Raw genomic sequence first — 9,107 nt, 5'->3', positions numbered from 1 at the left:
ACCTTGCCTTTCTAATCACTATAATCACACTTCCTTTATGCCACAGGACAGCCCTCCTCCTTCAGTGCCCCAAATTTCTTTTTATAACCTTTTCTAGTTTTGTTTCCCTACCCCTCCACACCTGTTAGGCAAATCTTCTGAAAGGGCAGTGACCCAAACCTTCCTTGGTGGATAGCTAGCAGGGCCATTGCTTAACCTTGTACTCTGGGGGTTCCCACTCAGCCAGCAGAGATCTGAGACCAGGTGGTTGGTGGGCTGGATGAATGGAGAGACAAGGAAGGACAAAGAACATAGAGGCTTTGGCAGTTTAAGTTCAAAAGAGATCAATGTGCATTTAAATTAAGGCTGGCTGCTTGGATACAGCAAATTCCTCTCCCTTTAACTCTTTGCTATTCTGCTTCATGGTATTCCTTCATGGGATTCACTCACCTTTAGCTCATAAGATTCTTTTCTGTGTTTAGTTGCCATGTTCAACTTGAATCGACATTTTGTGCGGGGATGGTGAGGGGAGATGGATGGAAAGCCCAGGGTTTCCTGGGGGTGGTATGCTGATGAAGAGATCTCCTGACATAAATGCTTGGATAAAGAGAAGGGACATATTCCCGGTATCTGTTGTGTAGGGAAAATAAAGGTCCTCTAACCACATTAGTGTCAAATAGCTCCATAAGGCACTGATTATGTGCCTTTTGGTATGAATGATATTATCTGGAAAGACTTGTTCTGGGAAAAAAAAAAGAGCCGAGCTAGCAAAGTGTCCTAATTCCACCATGCTTCTGGGGATAATTTCCTAACTTGTGCAAACCACAGACTGTGTTATGGATAGCCTAAAGTATAACTTTGCAACGTGACTCATGGATTCATTCACTAACACTTGTCTGGATTAGGCTGAGAGGTGAGTGAGGGTGTATCTGAGAGTGGATAATGTAAGGGGGAACCTGAAGCTCTTTCACACATGCACATGAAGCAAAACTCCTGGACACGTTTGAGTCTCTCATCCTTAGAGAAAGCACACACATGTGAACATACACACACACATACATATATACAGAGAGAGACAGTGAGAGAGAGAGAGAGAGAGAGAGAGACAGACAGACAGACAGACAGACAGACAGAGACAGAGCGAGACAGGGATATGGAGAGAGAAAGAGACAGAGAGAGAACAAAAAATGGAGTGAGTATGTTCCAGATACCAGCAGCAGCATGCCATCAACAGGTCCTATGACTCATTGTTTCCCCTGAACCCAAAGTCTGAGTTTATGTTTAAGTGGATTTCTCAGGAGTAAAGTAAAGGCATCTTCCCTTCCTGAAACTTGAACTTTGTAAAATAAATACAACTCCTTCACATTAGACACCAAGGGAATCCTGACCCGGTGACATTTATCCAACATCCACCTCTCTTGAATTGTGGGATTGCACAATATGCTTACGAAAGCAAAGATCATGTCCCAAGAATGAACTCCTGAAAGAACCTTCTGCAGATGTCACTTGAACTTTCCCCAAGTGGTTCTGGTCCTGACAAAAAATAGTATAACATGATACTATGAGGTGCCCTCATGACATTGATGTATGTTTTACCCAGACTTCCTTAATGCCTGCTTCCAATAAGTTCTTTCTGACAACTGAGTAAATATGAATTCAAATATTCAGTGTATACATCCTAATGGAATGTTTCCAGGGACTTTGGTAAGTACACAGGAATGCTGGACTTATGTTTTAAAATGACAGCATGTACTTAGTATTTAAAATTCAATGACCCGAGGAATACTTCACTGTTCTCGCATTTGATAAGTAAAAGACCCAGGGTTATTGATGCCATAGATTAAAACACTCTCCTATGTCTGCAGTTGGAAAGCCTGGGCTTTTCCTTCTAAAAATAGTTCCTTTACTTATTGTGCAACTCTACCAGATGAACCAGACATAGGACTACTTCTTTTATCAGGCCAGGGTATGTGTTATTGAATGTTTTCTGAATCACATGCTAAGGAGAAAGTTCAGATGGATTTTCTACATAGACACTAGAAACTCTCCTGTTTATTCTGACCAACTCATGAGAAAAAAAAAACAAAATTAAAACAACCAATATAAAAACAAGTAGAGAAACAGAGACTGTTGTAGGAGGTTTCTGTCCCACCCAGTCCTGTAATAATCACACAGAAACGCTATTACTTGCAATACGGTTTGGCCAATAGCTTAAGGGTATTTCTGGCTAACTCACATCTTAAATTAACCCATCTCCATTAATCTGTGTATAGCCATGAGGCTGTGTCTTACCCGGCAAAATTCTAGCATCTGTCTCCTGCAGGGCTACACAGCTTCTTACTGACTCTGGCTTCTTTCTCCCAGCATACAGTTTAGTTTTTCCTGCCTAGCTAAGTTCTGCCTTGCTATAGGCCAAAGCAGTTTTCTTTATTCTTTAATATAATCTCAGCATACAGAGGGGAATCCCACAAGAGACCAGGAAAATATGTGAGAGTAAAGGCTTGTAGTAGAGGCCTAGCATGTTGTGTATGGGATCCAGAGATTCAACCCCTGTACTGCATGGAAAAGAAAAGAAAATAGAAAAATAAAATCTATAAATAAATGATGAGAAAAATATCCTTGTAGCAATCAACCACTGAGTCAGTACTCCAACGATGCAGAAGAAATTTCCAGAATGCTGAAGGTATCATATCCAAGTCCTATTCCCCAAGTTCACCTGTAGAAACATAACTCAAAAACAATAGATCCTGAAAGACTGGCTATCTTTCCTCGGTCAAAGTTGACAGGATTGCATTCCAGTTTTCTATGTAGTTACTTAAACACTTGAGTTTGAAAGCCAGAGCCTGTTCAAATGTCAATCTCCTATGGACAAATGTGGTAATAGCCATGAGAGCTGGGGTAGAGGAGGCTGAAGCTGTTACCATCAGAGAAACAAAACTGTGCACTGTATCTAGAATGCAAACATCTGGTAGGTACCTGGAAATCAATGTCTCTGGCTTTCTCAAGGTTGGATTGTTTGCTCAGGTTTCCAAGTGTGAATGTGGTGCTCATTCTAAGAAAGCTTAGAGCAAAATCATATGGTACAGTAAGCAGGGCCTTCTCATCAGTATAGTAATAGGACTGTGTCTAGAAAATGTTCCAAAGGTATCAGTGATCTGTTAGACTCAGGAGACACAGATTGATTTTAGATAGGCTCCCTCTAGGCAGGCCAGGGTAGCCTGGAATTCACTATGGAGTCCAAACTGCTCTTGAAGCTCAGTTATCCTGCCCCAGCCTCATGACTCTTGTGATTCCACACTATGTCTATCTACCACATAGGATTGAGAATGCCTTACTTATGACTGCTTGATGATTTGCCATGTGATTTAGTCTGCCCTAGGTAGACTATATCTAGGTGTGGATTAATAACCCCTACGTTGTCCAAGTTGCTAACACCAGGGAGCAGTGAAGTGAGAGCTCTTTTCTACCTTCTTCTGATGTTGTGTTTAGGTACCAGAAGTGGGAGACGCAGAGACAGAGAACCAGCACTGGGCAAACAGGAAGTGCTATTGGACATAAGGGACACAAGAATGTTACTGTTTCTGAGGCTGCTGTGGGTGGAAGTGTGGTACAAGTGTGGGCATGTGACTATATACCAAAGAGCAGGTTATGCCATGGCAACACGGTGTCCTTTATTGTTACTCTATAGGGGTGGAGGCTAAAAGCCAGGCATGATCTGCAACAGTGTAATGCTCTTTTGTCCTAGGAAGAGCCTGAAGCTGAAACCCCAGGTCACCCTGATACTCATAAGTTCTTTGATCTGAGGGGCCTTTTAAAGATCTCTTGTCAGGAGGAATGACTTGACCAGAAAGCAGCCCAGATTTAAGAAAGCAGAAGGGAAAGCTGAGAGTGACAGCTCACATCTTTAATCCCCGCACCTGAGAGACAGAGTCAGGGAAATCCCTGTGACTTGAAGGTCAGTCTGGTGCACATAGTGAGCTCCAGACAAGCCAGAACAGTGAGAATCTGTCTCAAAATCCAAACCAAACTAAAACAACAACAGAAAAAGAAAACCCACCTAAACAACAATGGCAAAAATAGACACACCAGCATCAAATGTTTCCTAACGTTTCCACAGGATGGTGAAAGGGGAGAAAAACTAACTCCAAACTAGAAATGGCCAGCTAAACTCCAGACTTCTCAGTCACAGCCCAGTGGTAGGAGAAAACAGGAAGGCAAACAATAATGGCACAAGTATCTGACCTTTTTCTGTGTGTGCTCTGCTAGGAAATTCTGTCTTGGAGGATTTAGTAAAGTAGCTGGCATGTTGGCAGAGTCTTTTGTTCCATCACCCAGGAATCCTGTAATCTAATCATCTCTGTGGTGCTGGAAATAAGATCATAGGGGCATGGCTTGTCTGGAGAAGGAAACTGAGCAGGGCCAGGTTGCTTGGAAGAGCTCCAGATGTAGGCTGTGGGTTCTGACCCCTCAGATAGCCTTGTGCAGAGAACAGGAGCGCTGGGTACTTCTCAGCACCTTGTTTCTTGTGACATTACGTCAATCATTGTGCCTCCCTAGGCTTTTCTATTGTAAATTTGAATTAGACATGGTCAGGATTCAAAACCCTAACAGCATGCTCTTTCGTCTTTGGACACCTATCCACTATAAATAGCTTTGAATGCTATCACTTCCTCATCCACAAAAAGTAGGAAATATTGCTATGTGGTTCTTTTGTTTAGTTTTGTTTTTGTTTTTTGAGACTGGGTTTCTCTGTGTAACAATCCTTGATGTTATGGAACTAGATCTCGTAGACCGGACTGGCCTGAACTCACAGAGATCTGCCTGCCTCTGTCTCCTAAGTGGTGGGATTAAAGTTGTGTGCCATCACCGCTTGGTGTTATGTGGATCTTATGGAACAATATAATGTATACACATGTAAATATACACTTATTTGACAATAAGTACTTCCCAATCAATTAATAAATAGTATAACCTATCACTAGGGCATAATTTTGAAGGGTATGTAAAGTTTCTTTCTTTCCCACTCAGACGTCATATGAAGCCACTTAACAAGAAACATTATTCTATCTAGAATCCAACATTGCTCAGCAAGTAAAAAGCTTCTTGCCACCAAGCCTCATGATCTGTGTTCCATTATCTGGCCCCATAGGGCGGAGAGAACTAGCTTCCATAGTTGTCCTCTGGCCTCTACTCACCATGTCATGAGTATGCACATGAATTTACACACTAAATCAATAAGAGCAAATAAAAACGATTCTTTCTGGGCTGCCGAATCCAAAAATCAGTGGTATACTAGTTACCATTAATTCTGCGACTTTTGTGCTTTACCCCATGGAAACTATTCTGAACAGAAATATGTATCTTTTCTTGTTTTGATTTGTTTTTGTTTGTTTGTTTGTTGTTTTTCAAGACAGGGTTTCTCCATAGCTTTGGAGCCTCCCTAGTGCTGGGGCTAAAGGTGTGCACCACCACTGGCACCATAGATGCTAATATTCTTTGTGGTTTTGTTACTATAATTGTTTTATTATGTTTTGTTTTCAACACAGGGTTTCTCTGTGTAGCCCTGTCTATCCTAGAACTTACTCTGTAGGCCAGGCTTGCCTAGAGCTCACAGAGATGGACCTGCCTCTGCCTCCCAAGTGCTAGGATTAAAGGCCTGTGCTACCATGCCCGACAAACGTTAATGTTCTTTATGGTAACGTAGTGGTCTGAAATTGGTAACAAGGATTGTGGATCTATACCTATTATGCTTAGAATAATTTACCTTCCATATATAGATTGTCCTTTGACCTGTAGCTTCAGTTTGACACTTTGCATACATTGGTCCTCCCGAGACTCTTTTGTAGAGTGAATTAGCATAGTGCTGTGGCACACCTCATGTTTTTGGTTGCAGTTTCCTCCTAGAAATTGTAATCTACGCTGTAAAGTTACGATTCACTGATAACACTTTTTTCTGTTCACCTGGCTTTTGAAGGTCCCAATTTTCTCTCCCCCATTGCAGCATATGAGTATTGAGCAGGTTATCTATTTCCCATCCTGATGCGGCATTGTTTCAGTGAGTATTATTTCTTTGCAAGTAGAGTGGTTGTGTTCTGGGAACAAATCTATCCTTGGATAGTCCATAATACACTTCCTGGACTGGGCTAGCAAAGTCCACGTGATTCATTATATCCCGCATCTACACCATGATTCTGAGTCCTTTTATCCAGGAATCAATTTCAGAGGATTTCTAACGGGAAGCCTCATTTCAGAGGAGGACCCACTAGCTACCTTAGACTGCTTTTGTTCATGAAGACGAGCTTGACAACAGATTTCCAGCTTCCTTACTCTGTCAGGGGTCAAATACCCCAACAGAATGCTCTGAACACTTATACTTTGCCTTTGTGAGTCTCTTCCACCTTTGCTGTCCCTTCCCCCAAAAGCCACTTCATTCCTAAGCTCGCAGTTTGTAAACTTTCTTCCAGGAGCATAAATAGCCCCATAAACCTTGATACGTGAGAGGGAATGGCAGGTGGCCATTAAACTGGAAGAGACACGTCTGAGTCACTGACACAAAGAAACACGCAGGCAGCTTGAAGCTTTCACTCAAAGCGCTTCTGAAAGCACTGAGACCAGCTAGTAAGATTACTGGAGACCAGATTATGTCAATTCTGGCCGAGGCTTAGCATGTGCCTACATTTAATTTTAATATGTAAGGACAATGCACAACATCTCATACTTGCCTGCTTCGTTTTCCCTTTTTTGTGTTAGAATGTTTGCTCATCAAAAGACTTTCTCCAATTGAATGTCAAAATGGCCACACATCTTTTAAACAGCAATACATTTTCTGAGGGGGAGTATAGTGTTTAAGAGCATGAACCACAGTGTCAAAGCCCTAGACTCAAATTCTGCCTTTGTATCTCCTTGGCATAGATCTTTTGGGGGCAATCACTTTACCAGAAACCCTTGGGTTTTTTCTTCTTCTCTGATGTGGCATTAAAAACACTCCACACCTCCATGTGTTCTGATGAGGATTCTAGTAAATACATATATGAATACATGCGTGAGCTTTTTTGTTTGTTTGCTTGCTTATTTGGTGTATTGGTTTTTTGAGACAAGATTTCTCCGTGTAGCTTTGGCTGTCCTCTGTAGAACAGACTGGTTTTGAACTCACAGAGACCTGCCTCTGCTACTAGAGTGCTGGAATTAAAGACAAGTGCCACCATTGCCCAGCTAAATCAGTGTTTTATGAATGAGTTGGTGGCTGAACAAATGGCTCAGCCCTTAAAGGCCTGTACTGTTCTTCCAGAGGCTCTGAGTCAAGTTCCAACACCCATATCAGATAGCTCACAATTACCTGGAATTTAAGCTCCAGTGGGATCCAGCACCTCAGGCCTCTTCAGGCAACTTCACTAATGTGCACACACACACACACACACACACACACTCTCTCTCTCTCTCTCTCTCACAATCGCTAAAAATGAAAATGATATTTGAATAAATTAATAAATCTTAATAATTATAGCTTCTTCATTATTATTTCAATGATTTTTTATGTGTATGAGTGTCAGCCTGTAATTACATAAGTGCACTGTGTCCATTCCTGGAGTCTGCAGAAGCAAGAAGAGAGGGCCAGATTCCCTGGTACTGGAGCTACAGCTGGTTGCGAGCTGCCCAATGCAGGTGCTGGGATATGAATTTGATATGACTATTTGCTGGCTCCTTTTATGCCAACTTGACACAAGCTAGAGTCACTGGAAAGGAGGGAGGCACAAATGAGAAAACTCCATATGTCTGGGCTGTAGGAAGCTTTTGTACATTCTCTTAATTAATGAATGATGGGGAAGGATCATTGTGGGTGGGGACGCCACCTCTGGGCAGGTGGTCCTGGGTTCTATAAGCAAGCCGGCTGAGTAAGTCATGAGGAACGAATCAGTAACAGCACTCCTCCATGGTCACCGCATCAGGTGCTCCTCCAGGATTCTGCCCTGTGTGAGTCCGTCTCCTGACTTCAATGATGAACAGTGCCGTGGAAGTGTAAGCCAAATAAAATCTTTTCCTCCTAAGAATGGTTTTGGTCTATATGCTTCATCATAACAATAGAAACCCTAAGGCACTGTCAAAATAACAAATGGTCTTAACTGTCAAGCATCTTGCCACCTCCTCATTATTCTCATCATCATCATCAGGACTCAGGTATAAGTGGAGATGGCTCATCTGTCTCCCGGCCACCCAGCATAGAGGGGAATCGCACATCAACCAGGTTATAAAATCTCCTGTCTCGTAAGTGTTATGGATTTTGTAAATTCTGTCTCATAAGTGTTGTGGGTTTTGTATACTGCCTTTGAACTTCAATGGCCTGTATATTGTTCCAACATTATCTTTAACACTCCAAGCTTAGACTACACTTATTACATCTGTGAAAACTTTCACAAGGCTGTCTTGTATCTCTTTTTACGTGGCTCTGGGAGTCTCCGTGGAAGTGAACAATTATAAGAAACCCCAAATTGCCGAATCTACAAGGGATTGAGTACAAATTAAAGAGCAAGGCAAATGAAATTAAGCACTGAATGCAAGGCTGCCTAGCACATCAGTCTCCTGCAGGCAAACAGGAAGTAGCAGACCAGAGCTACCCTTTCTGGTTTGTGGTGTGCTCACTTTGTTCTGTTCCTTATTCCCACCCTCTCTTGAATCACCTCACCTCTAAAAAAACTGTCTTAGGACTGCTGACAGAGAAAGACATGTGGTATTTCTTAGTGGGTGGTGACTCACTGGGAAGCAGGAATCCTTTGCCATGGGGGCAGGAAAAGAGAGCTGGCTGTGTGCATGCGGGCTGGAAGATTGCCTTCCAGGTAATCAAAAGAAGCAAAAAAAAAAAAGCCATAAGAACATGGAGGGAGCTCTTCCAAGATCCTCAGCTCTGGCCCTTAGCTATGGCATTGCCTGCATGTGAAAGAGAAGCAGGAAGGACCAAAATCCCACGCATCAAGTGTTGACTGTAAGAAACTCACAGAGGACATTCAAACGAAAGGACTTCTTGAAGACTTAAATGTGAATCTCTAAGATTTATAAGGATGAGATCAAAGATTTTTGTACTAACCATAAATGAGAGGCTTTGGCTCAGTGCTTTCCCTGCCGTGAGCCTCCAG

Source organism: Microtus pennsylvanicus, chromosome X (genome assembly GCF_037038515.1).
Source record: "Microtus pennsylvanicus isolate mMicPen1 chromosome X, mMicPen1.hap1, whole genome shotgun sequence".
NCBI classification, from domain to species: Eukaryota; Metazoa; Chordata; class Mammalia; order Rodentia; family Cricetidae; genus Microtus; species Microtus pennsylvanicus.
The sequence above is the reverse complement of the archived record's forward strand: the minus strand, read 5'-3'. Positions refer to the sequence as shown.